A 21,723-nucleotide genomic window follows, 5' to 3' on the forward strand; every position below is an offset into this window, starting at 1 on the left:
TCTTGAGGGAGCACATTCCCGTGCTAGACCTTAGAAGGCCTGCAAGAATTTAGAAGCCCTGTGTCTTAGCATCAGCAGGTGGACCATAGCTATGGCAAGTGTGTGTTAACCTTGAAGGCCTGTCCACCACAATCCGTGCTGAAGTTCACCTTCAGTCTTGTGGGCAGGCCTATGAAGCAGCACACCCTAGATAAACAGTGACCATGTCACTGAGGTTACAGGACCCTTGAGAAGGGCCGGCTGTAGGGCGGTCGACCAGTGTGATTTCACCAGCTGCTGACTTTGGATGGGGGCGTCATGTTTGCAAGTATATTATGTTTTCAAAAGCACTTGCTGCCTCCTTCCTGGCCTCCAGCTATTTTTGGCTACAATAAAAATGTCATGATAACTCCGGTAATAAATGTTCTTCTTAGAGAGAGAGATGTAGTTTTGTCAAGTGACTTGTGAAAAGTAAGTGCAGAGGGTTAATGTGCTTGCTGCAAAGAACATGTACCATGCAGATCACAAAGTGCACATAATGTAAATAGGTCAGTGGGTTACTGCTTTTGTCAGTGAGATCCTTTTGTTACTTGCAGTTTATAAGTCAAAAATCTTAACATAGAACAGTGAGCTATTAACTGTCATCTTAGAGCTGCATGCAAACTGCAAGGTATAAATTAGAGCATTATGTTTTTTTCCCCAGTCTTTGATTATCCCAATGTTGCAAAAAGGGTTCATTTGGATAGAAATCAATTCTGGTTCTTAAAGAGAACCCCCAACCATGATATTACGTTCTAAATTCATAGTTTGTGTTCTCCAGACCAATCACTATTAAATTATACTGCATACTAGTATGATTGTCATGTGACTCCTACACCTTGTAGTCCTTTGTCTTATTTAACATTTCCTATGCAGTGATTTACATACGTATGATTGATCGTCTCAGTGTAATGTGTGTGATATAAGGTTCTTTGACACCCTACACTGGTATCAGTGGCACTATAGATCAAATTAAATGCATCTGATCGAGAATTTGGTTACAGAGACTTGAGGGGCACTGTTGAAGGAATCCGTGGCAAAGGGAGTCATTGTGGGCACCAACAAACATTGTCGCACAGGGCTACACCAGCACTAAAGCTGGCCACTACCACTTCCTACAGTTATAACACCAAATCAAAAACTGTTTTCAAGGGGAGGAGCCAAGATGGCGATCGGGACGGCAGCGTAGGCTCCCGGCTCCGTGAACCTCCACATCCCGCACAGATATCCTGCATGTGATCCTCAGCCTGCGCTACATGCCCGTGTTGGTGATTGAGAGCGGCAACCGATCGTGTGATCCTGAAGTTTCTGGCGGCGGTACCGCCTGAGAAATGTTCGTTTGAAGTTTGCGGCCTGTGCAGCCCTGGAGCCGGGACCTCGGGTGGACAACATGGCCGGGCGGCAGTTCAACAACAGCGGCCATTGGTGACCGGGTGGAGTCGGAATACCGAAGCGGAGCGAATATTGGCCTGAATCTCGCTGTGGTCGCTCCTACCATCGAGCGTGGCGTAACGGGTGCATACCCGGGGTGACGATTCCAGGGTCTTTCGGCGATTGCCTGGGCCCTCGCCAGTGAACTGATCGGACGCGGCCTGTGGCTCGTCCCGATTTGCGCGGGCTGCTCCCGGTTTTCGCGGGCACTGGCCCAGGAGGAGAACGACTGTTACCTGTGACCACACACTGGATGCATATTTTGCCTGCCTCCGGAACCCTGTTTGCAGTGACATGGAACTTGATGCGCTTGTGCCTGAGTCCCGGTTCCCATCTGGGGTGGCCCTGCCCTGCGGCCATCTTGATGGGATGGACTCTATCATCCTGTACATTGGGTCACAGCAAGATTGGGAGTGTGTGGCGCAGAGGAGCGTAGCGGAGCGAGCGCAGGGGGCTGTGCTGAGGTACGGTGACCTTCTCGACGCTCTCGGAGCCCTTCATTCCACCCTGGTTCACGGCGCCCGGGTATTGGGGAGGAAGCTTGATGGTATTGCGTCAGCGTCGGAACAGTTGCGGTCTGCCTGTCCCCAGGTACACAAGGATCTGCTTCACCCTACACAGGAGGAAAGTAACGTGACCGCCTCTGTGAATAAGGGACAGCTGGAAATTTCGGACACTGTGGTAGCGTGTGGTCGGCCGGCTGTGGGGTCGGCCTGTTCCGGAGATTTTGGACTTGAGCAGAAGGTGGTGACTTTGTCCCATGCGCGGCCTCCGGCGACCCAGGCGATCTTCCCGCAGCGGTCGCCTGCTCTGGCTGATTCCTCCTTCCTGGAACTTGTGTGCGGCGCAGGCCCTGGGGCAGTACTGGGAAAGGTGATCTTCCATGACGGTGACTGTGTTGGTGTTCAGAGACATCCTCCCTACATGTGTGTGTCCCTTCCTGGTCTTCTTTGGACGCTCCTCTTCCTTGTAACTTTGGACATGATAATGGGTCGCTGGGTATGCATTGGTGGATTCGCAAAGCGTGGCCAAGGATAAGGCTGATCCTTCAGAGGTTGTCATTTAATAGGCGGGCGGGCTTGGGGGTTGTGTGCTCTCACGGCATAACTGATAGTGTAGTCTGTGAATAATGCTCCCCATTTCTCTTAGACATGGTCGAATTTTTGTTGTTTACTGTTTGTTTTGGGGAGGAATATATTGTGCGGGAGGGAGAAGCCAGGGGCATGGTTGAAGGCCCTCCTCCAGTTTATTACTACTCTCTCCCCTTCTCTGTTAGGGGGGGTTTCCTCTCTTTCCCCTTTTTCTCTGTTTCTTCTATATTTCGGGTCTGGTTCTGGGGCGACAGGCACACTGCGGGGGGGGGGCCGTAGTCATCTGCAGAGGTGCAGGGTGGGGGGTTGGGGGAGGGGCTTCTTTAGTCCTTTACTTTGTTCCTATGGCCTCCTTTTTCTTCCCTTATTCTTCTTTGTCTTTCTTTTCTGGGGTCAGTACGGTAGGTTTCCTTCGTTGCCAATCATTGGTTTTTATTTGTGCATCAATTTCCGTGATGTCTTCTGGGTCCTAGGGCAGGGGACTGCAGGCGCAAACGGCTCGTGACATTCCTCCACATCCTGAACCTCCTGTTTCAGCGCCATTGACTTGATAGATTGCTGTTCATTGTTGACGTTCACTACTCTGCCTGCCATTTTTCGCTGCTGAGAACTTGATTGGCACCTGATCCTTCTATCCCTTATTGTAAAATGAAAACCTTTTATATCCTGGTTTCCCCTTTGGGCTGTTCGCTGGACTAGAGTATACAAGCATGGAGAATCTGCTTCCCGAGGTGCTGCGTGTGATTAAGATTTGCTTGCTGTTACTTTAACTGCTTAGCGGCCGGCCCCGAGGGTTGTAGGCCCATACTTGTCTTTGGTTGCAATGTCAATAAAGGTTTTTCAAAAAAAAAAAAAAAAAAAAAACTGTTTTCAAAACCCCTTGAATCTGCAGCATAGCACCAAGTCAATGTATGATTTGGTAGTGGTCTTGGTGGTTCTAAGTCTTCTTTTAATTTATGCACAATCTTTATTTGTTTGCAATGGTGTCTTGTATTTTTATAATATATGTGTTGTGTTTTGGCACTTAACATAATTCTGGCGAGTAAAGAGCCCACACACAAAGATGATTGTCCTGTGAGTCTTAGCATGTGCGTGTGGGATACTGGTGAGAGGATTTGCCTTAAAACAACTTATTAAGTATTAATGTCATCCTAAGGTGGCACCATAATGGTATGGAAAGTTAACGGAGCCTTCTGAAATTTGCGATTATATCCATGGCGTGAGGGTTTTTCTCTTGTTTAATTTTATATTTTGAATGATCCCGCCCCTCATTACCTCAACAGGATCTCTCCCCTTTATGAGACAGAACTGGAATTTTTATCATGCACTCATCTGGAGACAATCATGGAATCTGGAAACATGGAGCAAAGAATATCCATCTTTTTGAGACGTGCTCCTAGCTTTTCAATCCAATGTAACAAATGTAATCCATTTAATAAAGTTTTCAAATATATGGACTCATTTCACTTGTATATTTATCTTTTTGTCTCTTACTGATATCCACATTAAGCCTCTTCAGTGATGCCACATAAGATCAATAGTCCTGCGATTTCACTTTCTGTAATGTCACTTCTTTTGTTGTCACATGGAAATTAGAGGGGCCTCACATCTTCCCTCTTGCCTGGGGCCCCTGAAGTTCTAGGACTGGCCCTGTGTAGTGGCAGGCAACCCCCAGGCATCGTCCTCCAATACTCCCAGGTCTCGTTCCCAGTGAACCCTAAGAAGGTCAATTCAGGGAGGCAATGAGCCAACAGGCGGGTTTAAACTAATGAGATTGCATTTGTATGTAGGGGGGACAAGAGCATCCTAAATCCCAGTGGAGATTCCCGCAGCAGGGGACCGTAGGTTTTAAGAATATGTTGCATCTGTAGGTATCCAAGACATTAACTATTTAACATCTCGTATTTGGCTTATAATTCCAGAAAAGTAATCAGCCCGCCATCCCTCCAGATATCACTCACTAGCGAGATACCCAGCACATCCCACTTCTTGTGGCCTTCGTTATTCCTGAGCCCTGCATCCACCTCCCATAGTGAAGTTGCTGGTGACCTACATCTTCCATCCCATGAACCTCTCTGCCCTCTGCCACACATCGTGCACCAGTGTTGTTGGAAATCCTCATGACGTCTTCCCCCATACAGGTAGCACAGGTGTCGCACTGGGTCCTTCATCCTCCTATCTCCCAAAAGAGAAGGCTCAGTCTGGTCGGAGACAACCCAGTCATTCACCACCCAAGCTGGATTTACCCTCAGCTCAGGAACCCCTCAGGAGGGATTGGGTTTCACAACGACGCCACCACAACCGGCTGTAATGTATATTCTTGTGGGAGCAAGAAGAACATCCAGAAGCCCACTTTCCACGTCTCCCAAGCCCTGCAATCACTGGAGGTATAAATAACTTTCCAACAGCCCTCAGGGTGAAGGGGAACTACAGGGGACTACAATGACACCAAAATTAATTAAATGCAATCAGTAGAACAGGTGTTATGAATTTGTAAATTTTCAGTGCAAAATACCATCAAAGCACCAACCACAGATATCACATGAGACAAGTCAAAAGTTAAGGCTGGCTGCGATGGAGCATGGGTCGAATACACAAGGTGAATTTGGCCCGGTTTTGGCTTACCTTTGGACTTAGAATATTTCTTGAAGAAAATTCCAGGAGAAGGTAGAGTTTAGCAGTGCAAAGCAGCAGGCTTTGTCTGAGCAGGAGTTGTCATTGTCAGTGAGCTGTTGGGTGAAGTATCGGACAAGTCATCGACAATACTGGGGAAACAGCTCTTCCAAATTTTTGGATGTCTAAAACCTCCAGTGGGACGAAGTTGCAGGTTCTAGCCGGAGAAGGATCCACAAGGTCAGATACAGTTGCTGAGATGTCTAGGTGAACAGGATTTGTTGCTGTGGAGAATAACGTAGTGGGAGACTTTCAAGGTTCCAGGACCTTGTGGCACCACTTAGGGGGTTCAGACTCACTCCAACAGAGACCAGGTGCAGGATTCAAAGTCTCTGGAGCTTGTGATGTTTCTGTAGCTCATGCAGGAGGCCAGCCAACTTTGACTCACGTATGTTGATCCTGGGTTCAAGGAGATAGTCCAGTTCTCCTTCAAGTAGCAAGGGCAGTAAGGGAGGCCCTGAAGCAGCAGGGCAGTCCCACTGAAGACTTCCACAGATCTAGGAGTATCAGTATACTCTTGTTCTTAAGATCCAATGTTTATACCTTGTGCCAGCCTTTGAAGTGTGGGATTCCTTATGCTTCCCCGCACATCTGGTTCTGGGAAATACTTTTGTTTTCCTGTCCGGCTCCAGTAATTCTGGGGTGACAAAGGACTAGTGTCAGGTTCTTTTGTGTGTGCTGTAGGAATGCCCTTTTAGTGTCAGTAGGTGAGAGAACAGCAGATCCATCCACAGTCATGTGTCCCAGGATACTGGCAGAGGCAGAAATAGAACAAGAAAATGGCAACTTTCTAAAAGTGGCATTTTCAGAATTGTCACTTAAAATCTGATTTTACCATTAAACATGATTTTAAATTGCAATTTATTTGAGTCTAAACAGGACTTTTCTACCTGCTCTTAATCACCCGTTTTAAAAAATAGAGTGATGGATTGAATGCTTCAATTAATCTCAGCCTCTGGCATTTACTTGAGGCTGCATCCCAATCCATTGGTTTTCACCCATCATGTCACCTCAGTTTAGACCCAGCCATATGCAAATCAGCCTAGACCCTGCTTTAATAGGAACAGTTGCGCCCAAACTGCCAGGCAAGGACCTCCCTGAACCGGAAAGCAAGCAACCAAGGCCCGGTTTTGCCCTTATTATGGGGTCATTTTCCAGGTATGTGACACAAGACTAGTGTCAGGTTCCTTTGTGTGTTGTGGAGGAAGGCCCTTTGAAGTGTTAATGGGGCAGGGAACAGCTCCAACCCAACCATCCTGTCTCACTTTCTAGGAGGAATTCACAGTCAGGTGTCCCAGGACTCTGGCAGAGGACCAAATGATTAGGACAAGAAATTGCTAACTTTATAAATGTGGCATTTTCAGAATTTTGACTTAAAATCTGACTTTTGCCATGTCAGCAGATTGTAAGTTACAATTCATTTGGGTCTAAACAGGAGATTTCTACCTGATCCCAATCAAAAGTTAGTAGTTATTAAATGTAAAAACCTAACCCAATGTTATCCATTGGAAAGGTAGGCTATACAGTTGTAAAAATTGAATTTAGCAATTTTTCACTACCAAGGCATGTAATGTAACCCTGGGCGTAAAATCCGCTTCGCTTGCGGAGTTTGCTGATTTTTGTCAACTCTGCATTTGGGCTTAATAATATGCCGCAGAGAATTCCCATAGAAGCCCAGGTTCACACCAGAACATAAACTTCTATTGGAATTCATAAGGGCATATTATCAAGCCCATTATCGATGCTTTAGCGGCAGTTTTCTGTCGCTAAACCAGCGATAGTTTGTAACGCCGTCCTTGATAATATGCCCCAAAATGTGTTTTCTTTTTAAACTCTGTTTATTGGCATTAATCAGCACAGTACATACAGTACATCAGGAGAATTAAAAGGACACATGACCAGCATCCAGCCAACTGGCACTCCCCTCCACAATGTATCCTCCCCCTTACATCGACAGATAGCATCATTACAAGTTTATTGCATGCCACCTAGGTTTCCTTGCCACTCCACAATCTACCATTACCACCACTCAGTAATGTGGCACCCATATCCTCTGGTCATGGACACTGTTCCCATGGTTCACTTAGACATGCGGCTCAGCCCCTGCGCCCAAACCATCCATGCCACCGCATGGAAGGAACCCTAGGGGTCCTTTCACTGGAGGGCAGAATTCCTCAGTCACAGGCCACTTCCTCCGAGGGTGCCAAATCCTTTTAAACTTGCGGGGGCATCGCCTAGATCTATATACCTGCCCACATACACCAACGGAGATTCAATTCCCATTCCTAAAGGGTAGGAAGGACCAGGCTTCCCCAATGCTTGGAATGTCTATCCTCACCACTGCCAGGGCCACATTGCAGAAGAGTAGAGCGTACATCTCTAAAGTTTGCTCCTCTCAGATACCCAATGTAACTAAATGCAGTGTAATCTGTATGCGTACCTCCACCACCTCTGTAGTTGCGACTCCACTCACTCCCAATACCTCTGTATTAGTAAGTATTCCCATAGTGTATGGAGTAGTGTACCTCTCCACCTACACTCTCTCTGTCAGAGGTCCGAGTCTCATATCCAAATCTGTGTAGGCACTCCCTCATAAAGTAAAACCTGTGGAAGAGCTTTAACTGGACCAGATGAAGTCCAGCCCTGATTGCCACCTCCCGTGGGTAGTGGCAGGGCCGGCGCTAGGCATGGGCAGTGTGGGCAGCTGCCCAGGGCCTCGCACTGAGCTGAAAAACAGGGGGCCCGCTTCACTGTGAAAGGCCACGCTTTCACAGTTAGCCCAAATGCTCCTCCAGTGCCCCCTGCCCCACACAACCACATTACAAATATGATGTGAGATGCCTTGACTTGCTGATCAGGGCATGGTGGCATTCCTGGGGATGTAGGGGTGAGGGGAAGGAGCAAACAGAAAGGGCCCGGTACAGCAGCTGAGCCAGCAATTATGTCGGCTCACAGTGTCAGGGGCGGGGCAGGGCATCGGTTAAGTACTGGCCATTCTAGGCACCCTTTCGGTATTTTGTTGCTAGGTGGCCGAAGGCCCCTTTGTTTCCAGGATCAGCCGGACACAGGTAAGGAAAGGTGGGTGAGAGGAGGAGGGAGCAGCCAGATCAACTGGCTTTTGTAACCTCTGCATCACCTATAGCAAAGATTTCTGTGATGTGAATGCACATTTAAAATGTATGTAGAACTGCAGGGTAGTGTTGTGCAAAATGCCTTGTTACTGCTTCAAGGTCCAGAGGAGGGGGCCCCCCTTCCCTGGGCCTCGAAGCGCTGGAGCAAGCTGTAAGGTCTAGGTGTGGGGGCCCCCTTCCCGGGCCTTGTAGCCATTACTCCCTCTTTCCTCTCCTTTCATGTATGTGTTCCTCCGTGACATTTATCCAAAAAAGGAAAACACTTTGCTGGAAATGTCTTTTTTTGTGGCATTTTTCTATTGCAAAGGGCAGCCTCGGGACAGAGAGAAATGAAAGTTTCAAAATGTGAAAAATATCTAAATAAAGCAAGACAGAGTGGGTCGCAAAGTCTCCAGATTGATTTTATTCACACCCAAAACACATTAGCGCTACTTTACATAGTTTGCTAGTGAAGCCCTACTTTTATTTACTCTTCTTTCTTTGAACAACATTGTTTTCCCCGGGTGGAGAGATGCCCATTCCTGGATGCACTACAATACCTGGTTGATGTGTGGATTGGAAAATAAAATGTGCACCGCAGCTCTGTGTTCACAGATGTGGTCTTTAAAAACCATGCTGCTTATGTTTTGTAAGGATATAAGTAATGGACATTGAAATGGGTCCCTTCTGGGCCCTGTAGTCATGTCCTTAACTTTTCAGGCAAAAGGACTCACTGATTTCTGAAGCGTTAAGGTAACCATGTTCCTGCTTACATTTTACATGTGTTACCTGATCTTGTATTTCCCAATGAGTGTTTGCTCTTACCAGGATGCTGTTACTTTCTTTTTTTAGGCAGCATATTACTCTTGTCTAGAGCGTAATTTGAACTGAGACGCATCCAGGTGATTATAGCGGGGCACAATTGGATTGTAGTTGAAGGCAGTGCAAGTTTCTCTCAGTCAGATGTGGCTCTTTCGTCAGAGCTGACGAATATGGCATTGGGAAACCAGGTAAATCAAAAAGAGGGCACTGTTCCAAGATTGGTGTATACAGTTAGTAAACACGTAGTCCTCGCAATTATGGGGACAAAAAAGGAAAAAAACAAGAAAAACGAGAAGAGGGGGGGAAAGAAGTGTCAGGTCATGGGTATGAAAGAAACAAAACTTGTCTCTTATAGCCCTCACACATCGCAGGGGATGTCATGCTTCATCATCGGGTTCTTGCTCCTCGTCGGGCCGGCGGTGCAATGCGAAGGGTCTCTTTGAAGGAGATCTTTTAGAGAGCTGCCGATGGCTGCATGTGGGTGTGTGGGTAACAGGTAGGGTGTGAAGGGCAGTGCGTGCGTGCCGTGCGAGTAAAAATGCCTAATGGTATCCAAAAAAAAAGGATTTTAATGCGGAGGTGCCCTTGGCAGAGTAAAATAACCCGTAGGTTAGGGGTTACCAGCGTGGACGCAATGTGCCATTGGTAACTGTATTGAAGGTCGACATGTTTCACGCTTGAAAGTGGTAAAACGATCCTTGGCGTTTCTTCAGGACCAGTAGTGTGGGTGGGGTGTAGTGAGTGCACGAAAATCTGTGTACAAGGTGGGGAGATTGTGGCCCACTCGGGGTCTAATAAGAAGGGGAAAAGAAGAAGGAGGGAAACAGGAGCCTACAGCTGCTAGTCAGTGGCTCACATATATCCTAATAGGATTGATGCCCCGTTCGAAAATGATTGGGAAACCAGGTTCAGCCATCATGACCAGTCCCCCTGACCACTCTCTTGAGGGAGCACATTCCCGTGCTAGACCTTAGAAGGCCTGCAAGAATTTAGAAGCCCTGTGTCTTAGCATCAGCAGGTGGACCATAGCTATGGCAAGTGTGTGTTAACCTTGAAGGCCTGTCCACCACAATCCGTGCTGAAGTTCACCTTCAGTCTTGTGGGCAGGCCTATGAAGCAGCACACCCTAGATAAACAGTGACCATGTCACTGAGGTTACAGGACCCTTGAGAAGGGCCGGCTGTAGGGCGGTCGACCAGTGTGATTTCACCAGCTGCTGACTTTGGATGGGGGCGTCATGTTTGCAAGTATATTATGTTTTCAAAAGCACTTGCTGCCTCCTTCCTGGCCTCCAGCTATTTTTGGCTACAATAAAAATGTCATGATAACTCCGGTAATAAATGTTCTTCTTAGAGAGAGAGATGTAGTTTTGTCAAGTGACTTGTGAAAAGTAAGTGCAGAGGGTTAATGTGCTTGCTGCAAAGAACATGTACCATGCAGATCACAAAGTGCACATAATGTAAATAGGTCAGTGGGTTACTGCTTTTGTCAGTGAGATCCTTTTGTTACTTGCAGTTTATAAGTCAAAAATCTTAACATAGAACAGTGAGCTATTAACTGTCATCTTAGAGCTGCATGCAAACTGCAAGGTATAAATTAGAGCATTATGTTTTTTTCCCCAGTCTTTGATTATCCCAATGTTGCAAAAAGGGTTCATTTGGATAGAAATCAATTCTGGTTCTTAAAGAGAACCCCCAACCATGATATTACGTTCTAAATTCATAGTTTGTGTTCTCCAGACCAATCACTATTAAATTATACTGCATACTAGTATGATTGTCATGTGACTCCTACACCTTGTAGTCCTTTGTCTTATTTAACATTTCCTATGCAGTGATTTACATACGTATGATTGATCGTCTCAGTGTAATGTGTGTGATATAAGGTTCTTTGACACCCTACACTGGTATCAGTGGCACTATAGATCAAATTAAATGCATCTGATCGAGAATTTGGTTACAGAGACTTGAGGGGCACTGTTGAAGGAATCCGTGGCAAAGGGAGTCATTGTGGGCACCAACAAACATTGTCGCACAGGGCTACACCAGCACTAAAGCTGGCCACTACCACTTCCTACAGTTATAACACCAAATCAAAAACTGTTTTCAAGGGGAGGAGCCAAGATGGCGATCGGGACGGCAGCGTAGGCTCCCGGCTCCGTGAACCTCCACATCCCGCACAGATATCCTGCATGTGATCCTCAGCCTGCGCTACATGCCCGTGTTGGTGATTGAGAGCGGCAACCGATCGTGTGATCCTGAAGTTTCTGGCGGCGGTACCGCCTGAGAAATGTTCGTTTGAAGTTTGCGGCCTGTGCAGCCCTGGAGCCGGGACCTCGGGTGGACAACATGGCCGGGCGGCAGTTCAACAACAGCGGCCATTGGTGACCGGGTGGAGTCGGAATACCGAAGCGGAGCGAATATTGGCCTGAATCTCGCTGTGGTCGCTCCTACCATCGAGCGTGGCGTAACGGGTGCATACCCGGGGTGACGATTCCAGGGTCTTTCGGCGATTGCCTGGGCCCTCGCCAGTGAACTGATCGGACGCGGCCTGTGGCTCGTCCCGATTTGCGCGGGCTGCTCCCGGTTTTCGCGGGCACTGGCCCAGGAGGAGAACGACTGTTACCTGTGACCACACACTGGATGCATATTTTGCCTGCCTCCGGAACCCTGTTTGCAGTGACATGGAACTTGATGCGCTTGTGCCTGAGTCCCGGTTCCCATCTGGGGTGGCCCTGCCCTGCGGCCATCTTGATGGGATGGACTCTATCATCCTGTACATTGGGTCACAGCAAGATTGGGAGTGTGTGGCGCAGAGGAGCGTAGCGGAGCGAGCGCAGGGGGCTGTGCTGAGGTACGGTGACCTTCTCGACGCTCTCGGAGCCCTTCATTCCACCCTGGTTCACGGCGCCCGGGTATTGGGGAGGAAGCTGGATGGTATTGCGTCAGCGTCGGAACAGTTGCGGTCTGCCTGTCCCCAGGTACACAAGGATCTGCTTCACCCTACACAGGAGGAAAGTAACGTGACCGCCTCTGTGAATAAGGGACAGCTGGAAATTTCGGACACTGTGGTAGCGTGTGGTCGGCCGGCTGTGGGGTCGGCCTGTTCCGGAGATTTTGGACTTGAGCAGAAGGTGGTGACTTTGTCCCATGCGCGGCCTCCGGCGACCCAGGCGATCTTCCCGCAGCGGTCGCCTGCTCTGGCTGATTCCTCCTTCCTGGAACTTGTGTGCGGCGCAGGCCCTGGGGCAGTACTGGGAAAGGTGATCTTCCATGACGGTGACTGTGTTGGTGTTCAGAGACATCCTCCCTACATGTGTGTGTCCCTTCCTGGTCTTCTTTGGACGCTCCTCTTCCTTGTAACTTTGGACATGATAATGGGTCGCTGGGTATGCATTGGTGGATTCGCAAAGCGTGGCCAAGGATAAGGCTGATCCTTCAGAGGTTGTCATTTAATAGGCGGGCGGGCTTGGGGGTTGTGTGCTCTCACGGCATAACTGATAGTGTAGTCTGTGAATAATGCTCCCCATTTCTCTTAGACATGGTCGAATTTTTGTTGTTTACTGTTTGTTTTGGGGAGGAATATATTGTGCGGGAGGGAGAAGCCAGGGGCATGGTTGAAGGCCCTCCTCCAGTTTATTACTACTCTCTCCCCTTGTCTGTTAGGGGGGGTTTCCTCTCTTTCCCCTTTTTCTCTGTTTCTTCTATATTTCGGGTCTGGTTCTGGGGCGACAGGCACACTGCGGGGGGGGGGCCGTAGTCATCTGCAGAGGTGCAGGGTGGGGGGTTGGGGGAGGGGCTTCTTTAGTCCTTTACTTTGTTCCTATGGCCTCCTTTTTCTTCCCTTATTCTTCTTTGTCTTTCTTTTCTGGGGTCAGTACGGTAGGTTTCCTTCGTTGCCAATCATTGGTTTTTATTTGTGCATCAATTTCCGTGATGTCTTCTGGGTCCTAGGGCAGGGGACTGCAGGCGCAAACGGCTCGTGACATTCCTCCACATCCTGAACCTCCTGTTTCAGCGCCATTGACTTGATAGATTGCTGTTCATTGTTGACGTTCACTACTCTGCCTGCCATTTTTCGCTGCTGAGAACTTGATTGGCACCTGATCCTTCTATCCCTTATTGTAAAATGAAAACCTTTTATATCCTGGTTTCCCCTTTGGGCTGTTCGCTGGACTAGAGTATACAAGCATGGAGAATCTGCTTCCCGAGGTGCTGCGTGTGATTAAGATTTGCTTGCTGTTACTTTAACTGCTTAGCGGCCGGCCCCGAGGGTTGTAGGCCCATACTTGTCTTTGGTTGCAATGTCAATAAAGGTTTTTCAAAAAAAAAAAAAAAAAAAAAACTGTTTTCAAAACCCCTTGAATCTGCAGCATAGCACCAAGTCAATGTATGATTTGGTAGTGGTCTTGGTGGTTCTAAGTCTTCTTTTAATTTATGCACAATCTTTATTTGTTTGCAATGGTGTCTTGTATTTTTATAATATATGTGTTGTGTTTTGGCACTTAACATAATTCTGGCGAGTAAAGAGCCCACACACAAAGATGATTGTCCTGTGAGTCTTAGCATGTGCGTGTGGGATACTGGTGAGAGGATTTGCCTTAAAACAACTTATTAAGTATTAATGTCATCCTAAGGTGGCACCATAATGGTATGGAAAGTTAACGGAGCCTTCTGAAATTTGCGATTATATCCATGGCGTGAGGGTTTTTCTCTTGTTTAATTTTATATTTTGAATGATCCCGCCCCTCATTACCTCAACAGGATCTCTCCCCTTTATGAGACAGAACTGGAATTTTTATCATGCACTCATCTGGAGACAATCATGGAATCTGGAAACATGGAGCAAAGAATATCCATCTTTTTGAGACGTGCTCCTAGCTTTTCAATCCAATGTAACAAATGTAATCCATTTACTAAAGTTTTCAAATATATGGACTCATTTCACTTGTATATTTATCTTTTTGTCTCTTACTGATATCCACATTAAGCCTCTTCAGTGATGCCACATAAGATCAATAGTCCTGCGATTTCACCTTCTGTAATGTCACTTCTTTTGTTGTCACATGGAAATTAGAGGGGCCTCACATCTTCCCTCTTGCCTGGGGCCCCTGAAGTTCTAGGACTGGCCCTGTGTAGTGGCAGGCAACCCCCAGGCATCGTCCTCCAATACTCCCAGGTCTCGTTCCCAGTGAACCCTAAGAAGGTCAATTCAGGGAGGCAATGAGCCAACAGGCGGGTTTAAACTAATGAGACTGCATTTGTATGTAGGGGGGACAAGAGCATCCTAAATCCCAGTGGAGATTCCCGCAGCAGGGGACCGTAGGTTTTAAGAATATGTTGCATCTGTAGGTATCCAAGACATTAACTATTTAACATCTCGTATTTGGCTTATAATTCCAGAAAAGTAATCAGCCCGCCATCCCTCCAGATATCACTCACTAGCGAGATACCCAGCACATCCCACTTCTTGTGGCCTTCGTTATTCCTGAGCCCTGCATCCACCTCCCATAGTGAAGTTGCTGGTGACCTACATCTTCCATCCCATGAACCTCTCTGCCCTCTGCCACACATCGTGCACCAGTGTTGTTGGAAATCCTCATGACGTCTTCCCCCATACAGGTAGCACAGGTGTCGCACTGGGTCCTTCATCCTCCTATCTCCCAAAAGAGAAGGCTCAGTCTGGTCGGAGACAACCCAGTCATTCACCACCCAAGCTGGATTTACCCTCAGCTCAGGAACCCCTCAGGAGGGATTGGGTTTCACAACGACGCCACCACAACCGGCTGTAATGTATATTCTTGTGGGAGCAAGAAGAACATCCAGAAGCCCACTTTCCACGTCTCCCAAGCCCTGCAATCACCGGAGGTATAAATAACTCTCCAACAGCCCTCAGGGTGAAGGGGAACTACAGGGGACTACAATGACACCAAAATTAATTAAATGCAATCAGTAGAACAGGTGTTATGAATTTGTAAATTTTCAGTGCAAAATACCATCAAAGCACCAACCACAGATATCACATGAGACAAGTCAAAAGTTAAGGCTGGCTGCGATGGAGCATGGGTAAATTTGGCCCGGTTTTGGCTTACCTTTGGACTTAGAATATTTCTTGAAGAAAATTCCAGGAGAAGGTAGAGTTTAGCAGTGCAAAGCAGCAGGCTTTGTCTGAGCAGGAGTTGTCATTGTCAGTGAGCTGTTGGGTGAAGTATCGGACAAGTCATCGACAATATTGGGGAAACAGCTCTTCCAAATTTTTGGATCTCTAAAACCTCCAGTGGGACGAAGTTGCAGGTTCTATCCGGAGAAGGATCCACAAGGTCAGATACAGTTGCTGAGATGTCTAGGTGAACAGGATTTGTTGCTGTGGAGAATAACGTAGTGGGAGACTTTCAAGGTTCCAGGACCTTGTGGCACCACTTAGGGGGTTCAGACTCACTCCAACAGAGACCAGGTGCAGGATTCAAAGTCTCTGGAGCTTGTGATGTTTCTGTAGCTCATGCAGGAGGCCAGCCAACTTTGACTCACGTATGTTGATCCTGGGTTCAAGGAGATAGTCCAGTTCTCCTTCAAGTAGCAAGGGCAGTAAGGGAGGCCCTGAAGCAGCAGGGCAGTCCCACTGAAGACTTCCACAGATCTAGGAGTATCAGTATACTCTTGTTCTTAAGATCCAATGTTTATACCTTGTGCCAGCCTTTGAAGTGTGGGATTCCTTATGCTTCCCCGCACATCTGGTTCTGGGAAATACTTTTGTTTTCCTGTCCGGCTCCAGTAATTCTGGGGTGACAAAGGACTAGTGTCAGGTTCTTTTGTGTGTGCTGTAGGAATGCCCTTTTAGTGTCAGTAGGTGAGAGAACAGCAGATCCATCCACAGTCATGTGTCCCAGGATACTGGCAGAGGCAGAAATAGAACAAGAAAATGGCAACTTTCTAAAAGTGGCATTTTCAGAATTGTCACTTAAAATCTGATTTTACCATTAAACATGATTTTAAATTGCAATTTATTTGAGTCTAAACAGGACTTTTCTACCTGCTCTTAATCACCCGTTTTAAAAAATAGAGTGATGGATTGAATGCTTCAATTAATCTCAGCCTCTGGCATTTACTTGAGGCTGCATCCCAATCCATTGGTTTTCACCCATCATGTCACCTCAGTTTAGACCCAGCCATATGCAAATCAGCCTAGACCCTGCTTTAATAGGAACAGTTGCGCCCAAACTGCCAGGCAAGGACCTCCCTGAACCGGAAAGCAAGCAACCAAGGCCCGGTTTTGCCCTTATTATGGGGTCATTTTCCAGGTATGTGACACAAGACTAGTGTCAGGTTCCTTTGTGTGTTGTGGAGGAAGGCCCTTTGAAGTGTTAATGGGGCAGGGAACAGCTCCAACCCAACCATCCTGTCTCACTGTCTAGGAGGAATTCACAGTCAGGTGTCCCAGGACTCTGGCAGAGGACCAAATGATTAGGACAAGAAATTGCTAACTTTATAAATGTGGCATTTTCAGAATTTTGACTTAAAATCTGACTTTTGCCATGTCAGCAGATTGTAAGTTACAATTCATTTGGGTCTAAACAGGAGATTTCTACCTGATCCCAATCAAAAGTTAGTAGTTATTAAATGTAAAAACCTAACCCAATGTTATCCATTGGAAAGGTAGGCTATACAGTTGTAAAAATTGAATTTAGCAATTTTTCACTACCAAGGCATGTAATGTAACCCTGGGCGTAAAATCCGCTTCGCTTGCGGAGTTTGCTGATTTTTGTCAACTCTGCATTTGGGCTTAATAATATGCCGCAGAGAATTCCCATAGAAGCCCAGGTTCACACCAGAACATAAACTTCTATTGGAATTCATAAGGGCATATTATCAAGCCCATTAGCGATGCTTTAGCGGCAGTTTTCTGTCGCTAAACCAGCGATAGTTTGTAACGCCGTCCTTGATAATATGCCCCAAAATGTGTTTTCTTTTTAAACTCTGTTTATTGGCATTAATCAGCACAGTACATACAGTACATCAGGAGAATTAAAAGGACACATGACCAGCATCCAGCCAACTGGCACTCCCCTCCACAATGTATCCTCCCCCTTACATCGACAGATAGCATCATTACAAGTTTATTGCATGCCACCTAGGTTTCCTTGCCACTCCACAATCTACCATTACCACCACTCAGTAATGTGGCACCCATATCCTCTGGTCATGGACACTGTTCCCATGGTTCACTTAGACATGCGGCTCAGCCCCTGCGCCCAAACCATCCATGCCACCGCATGGAAGGAACCCTAGGGGTCCTTTCACTGGAGGGCAGAATTCCTCAGTCACAGGCCACTTCCTCCGAGGGTGCCAAATCCTTTTAAACTTGCGGGGGCATCGCCTAGATCTATATACCTGCCCACATACACCAACGGAGATTCAATTCCCATTCCTAAAGGGTAGGAAAGACCAGGCTTCCCCAATGCTTGGAATGTCTATCCTCACCACTGCCAGGGCCACATTGCAGAAGAGTAGAGCGTACATCTCTAAAGTTTGCTCCTCTCAGATACCCAATGTAACTAAATGCAGCGTAATCTGTATGCGTACCTCCACCACCTCTGTAGTTGCGACTCCACTCACTCCCAATACCTCTGTATTAGTAAGTATTCCCATAGTGTATGGAGTAGTGTACCTCTCCACCAACACTCTCTCTGTCAGAGGTCCGAGTCTCATATCCAAATCTGTGTAGGCACTCCCTCATAAAGTGAACCCTGTGGAAGAGCTTTAACTGGACCAGATGAAGTCCAGCCCTGATTGCCACCTCCCGTGGGTAGTGGCAGGGCCGGCGCTAGGCATGGGCAGTGTGGGCAGCTGCCCAGGGCCTCGCACTGAGCTGAAAAACAGGGGGCCCGCTTCACTGTGAAAGGCCACGCTTTCACAGTTAGCCCAAATGCTCCTCCAGGGCCCCCTGCCCCACACAACCACATTACAAATATGATGTGAGATGCCTTGACTTGCTGATCAGGGCATGGTGGCATTCCTGGGGATGTAGGGGTGAGGGGAAGGAGCAAACAGAAAGGGCCCGGTACAGCAGCTGAGCCAGCAATTATGTCGGCTCACAGTGTCAGGGGCGGGGCAGGGCATCGGTTAAGTACTGGCCATTCTAGGCACCCTTTCGGTATTTTGTTGCTAGGTGGCCAAAGGCCCCTTTGTTTCCAGGATCAGCCGGACACAGGTAAGGAAAGGTGGGTGAGAGGAGGAGGGAGCAGCCAGATCAACTGGCTTTTGTAACCTCTGCATCACCTATAGCAAAGATTTCTGTGATGTGAATGCACATTTAAAATGTATGTAGAACTGCAGGGTAGTGTTGTGCAAAATGCCTTGTTACTGCTTCAAGGTCCAGAGGAGGGGGCCCCCCTTCCCTGGGCCTCGAAGCGCTGGAGCAAGCTGTAAGGTCTAGGTGTGGGGGCCCCCTTCCCGGGCCTTGTAGCCATTACTCCCTCTTTCCTCTCCTTTCATGTATGTGTTCCTCCGTGACATTTATCCAAAAAAGGAAAACACTTTGCTGGAAATGTCTTTTTTTGTGGCATTTTTCTATTGCAAAGGGCAGCCTCGGGACAGAGAGAAATGAAAGTTTCAAAATGTGAAAAATATCTAAATAAAGCAAGACAGAGTGGGTCGCAAAGTCTCCAGATTGATTTTATTCACACCCAAAACACATTAGCGCTACTTTACAGAGTTTGCTAGTGAAGCCCTACTTTTATTTACTCTTCTTTCTTTGAACAACATTGTTTTACCCGGGTGGAGAGATGCCCATTCCTGGATGCACTACAATACCTGGTTGATGTGTGGATTGGAAAATAAAATGTGCACCGCAGCTCTGTGTTCACAGATGTGGTCTTTAAAAACCATGCTGCTTATGTTTTGTAAGGATATAAGTAATGGACATTTAAATGGGTCCCTTCTGGGCCCTGTAGTCATGTCCTTAACTTTTCAGGCAAAAGGACTCACTGATTTCTGAAGCGTTAAGGTGACCATGTTCCTGCTTACATTTTACATGTGTTACCTGATCTTGTATTTCCCAATGAGTGTTTGCTCTTACCAGGATGCTGTTACTTTCTTTTTTTAGGCAGCATATTACTCTTGTCTAGAGCGTAATTTGAACTGAGACGCATCCAGGTGATTATAGCGGGGCACAATTGGATTGTAGTTGAAGGCAGTGCAAGTTTCTCTCAGTCAGATGTGGCTCTTTCGTCAGAGCTGACGAATATGGCATTGGGAAACCAGGTAAATCAAAAAGAGGGCACTGTTCCAAGATTGGTGTATACAGTTAGTAAACACGTAGTCCTCGCAATTATGGGGACAAAAAAGGAAAAAAACAAGAAAAACGAGAAGAGGGGGGGAAAGAAGTGTCAGGTCATGGTAATGAAAGAAACAAAACTTGTCTCTTATAGCCCTCACACATCGCAGGGGATGTCATGCTTCATCATCGGGTTCTTGCTCCTCGTCGGGCCGGCGGTGCAATGCCCTACGGGTCCCCCGAAGGGTCTCTTTGAAGGAGATCTTTTAGAGAGCTGCCGATGGCTGCATGTGGGTGTGTGGGTAACAGGTAGGGTGTGAAGGGCAGTGCGTGCGTGCCGTGCGAGTAAAAATGCCTAACGGTATCCAAAAAAAAAGGATTTTAATGCGGAGGTGCCCTTGGCAGAGTAAAATAACCCGTAGGTTAGGGGTTACCAGCGTGGACGCAATGTGCCATTGGTAACTGTATTGAAGGTCGACATGTTTCACGCTTGAAAGTGGTAAAACGATCCTTGGCGTTTCTTCAGGACCAGTAGTGTGGGTGGGGTGTAGTGAGTGCACGAAAATCTGTGTACAAGGTGGGGAGATTGTGGCCCACTCGGGGTCTAATAAGAAGGGGAAAAGAAGAAGGAGGGAAACAGGAGCCTACAGCTGCTAGTCAGTGGCTCACATATATCCTAATAGGATTGATGCCCCGTTCGAAAATGATTGGGAAACCAGGTTCAGCCATCATGACCAGTCCCCCTGACCACTCTCTTGAGGGAGCACATTCCCGTGCTAGACCTTAGAAGGCCTGCAAGAATTTAGAAGCCCTGTGTCTTAGCATCAGCAGGTGGACCATAGCTATGGCAAGTGTGTGTTAACCTTGAAGGCCTGTCCACCACAATCCGTGCTGAAGTTCACCTTCAGTCTTGTGGGCAGGCCTATGAAGTAGCACACCCTAGATAAACAGTGACCATGTCACTGAGGTTACAGGACCCTTGAGAAGGGCCGGCTGTAGGGCGGTCGACCAGTGTGATTTCACCAGCTGCTGACTTTGGATGGGGGCGTCATGTTTGCAAGTATATTATGTTTTCAAAAGCACTTGCTGCCTCCTTCCTGGCCTCCAGCAATTTTTGGCTACAATAAAAATGTCATGATAACTCCGGTAATAAATGTTCTTCTTAGAGAGAGAGATGTAGTTTTGTCAAGTGACTTGTGAAAAGTAAGTGCAGAGGGTTAATGTGCTTGCTGCAAAGAACATGTACCATGCAGATCACAAAGTGCACATAATGTAAATAGGTCAGTGGGTTACTGCTTTTGTCAGTGAGATCCTTTTGTTACTTGCAGTTTATAAGTCAAAAATCTTAACATAGAACAGTGAGCTATTAACTGTCATCTTAGAGCTGCATGCAAACTGCAAGGTATAAATTAGAGCATTATGTTTTTTTCCCCAGTCTTTGATTATCCCAATGTTGCAAAAAGGGTTCATTTGGATAGAAATCAATTCTGGTTCTTAAAGAGAACCCCCAACCATGATATTACGTTCTAAATTCATAGTTTGTGTTCTCCAGACCAATCACTATTAAATTATACTGCATACTAGTATGATTGTCATGTGACTCCTACACCTTGTAGTCCTTTGTCTTATTTAACATTTCCTATGCAGTGATTTACATACGTATGATTGATCGTCTCTGTGTAATGTGTGTGATATAAGGTTCTTTGACACCCTACACTGGTATCAGTGGCGCTATAGATCAAATTAAATGCATCTGATCGAGAATTTGGTTACAGAGACTTGAGGGGCACTGTTGAAGGAATCCGTGGCAAAGGGAGTCATTGTGGGCACCAACAAACATTGTCGCACAGGGCTACACCAGCACTAAAGCTGGCCACTACCACTTCCTACAGTTATAACACCAAATCAAAAACTGTTTTCAAAACCCCTTGAATCTGCAGCATAGCACCAAGTCAATGTATGATTTGGTAGTGGTCTCGGTGGTTCTAAGTCTTCTTTTAATTTATGCACAGTCTTTATTTGTTTGCAATGGTGTCTTGTATTTTTATAATATATGTGTTGTGTTTTGGCACTTAACATAATTCTGGCGAGTAAAGAGCCCACACACAAAGATGATTGTCCTGTGAGTCTTAGCATGTGCGTGTGGGATACTGGTGAGAGGATTTGCCTTAAAACAACTTATTAAGTATTAATGTCATCCTAAGGTGGCACCATAATGGTATGGAAAGTTAACGGAGCCTTCTGAAATTTGCGATTATATCCATGGCGTGAGGGTTTTTCTCTTGTTTAATTTTATATTTTGAATG

Source organism: Triturus cristatus, chromosome 1_1 (assembly GCF_964204655.1).
Source record: "Triturus cristatus chromosome 1_1, aTriCri1.1, whole genome shotgun sequence".
In the NCBI taxonomy this organism is placed as follows: Eukaryota; Metazoa; Chordata; class Amphibia; order Caudata; family Salamandridae; genus Triturus; species Triturus cristatus.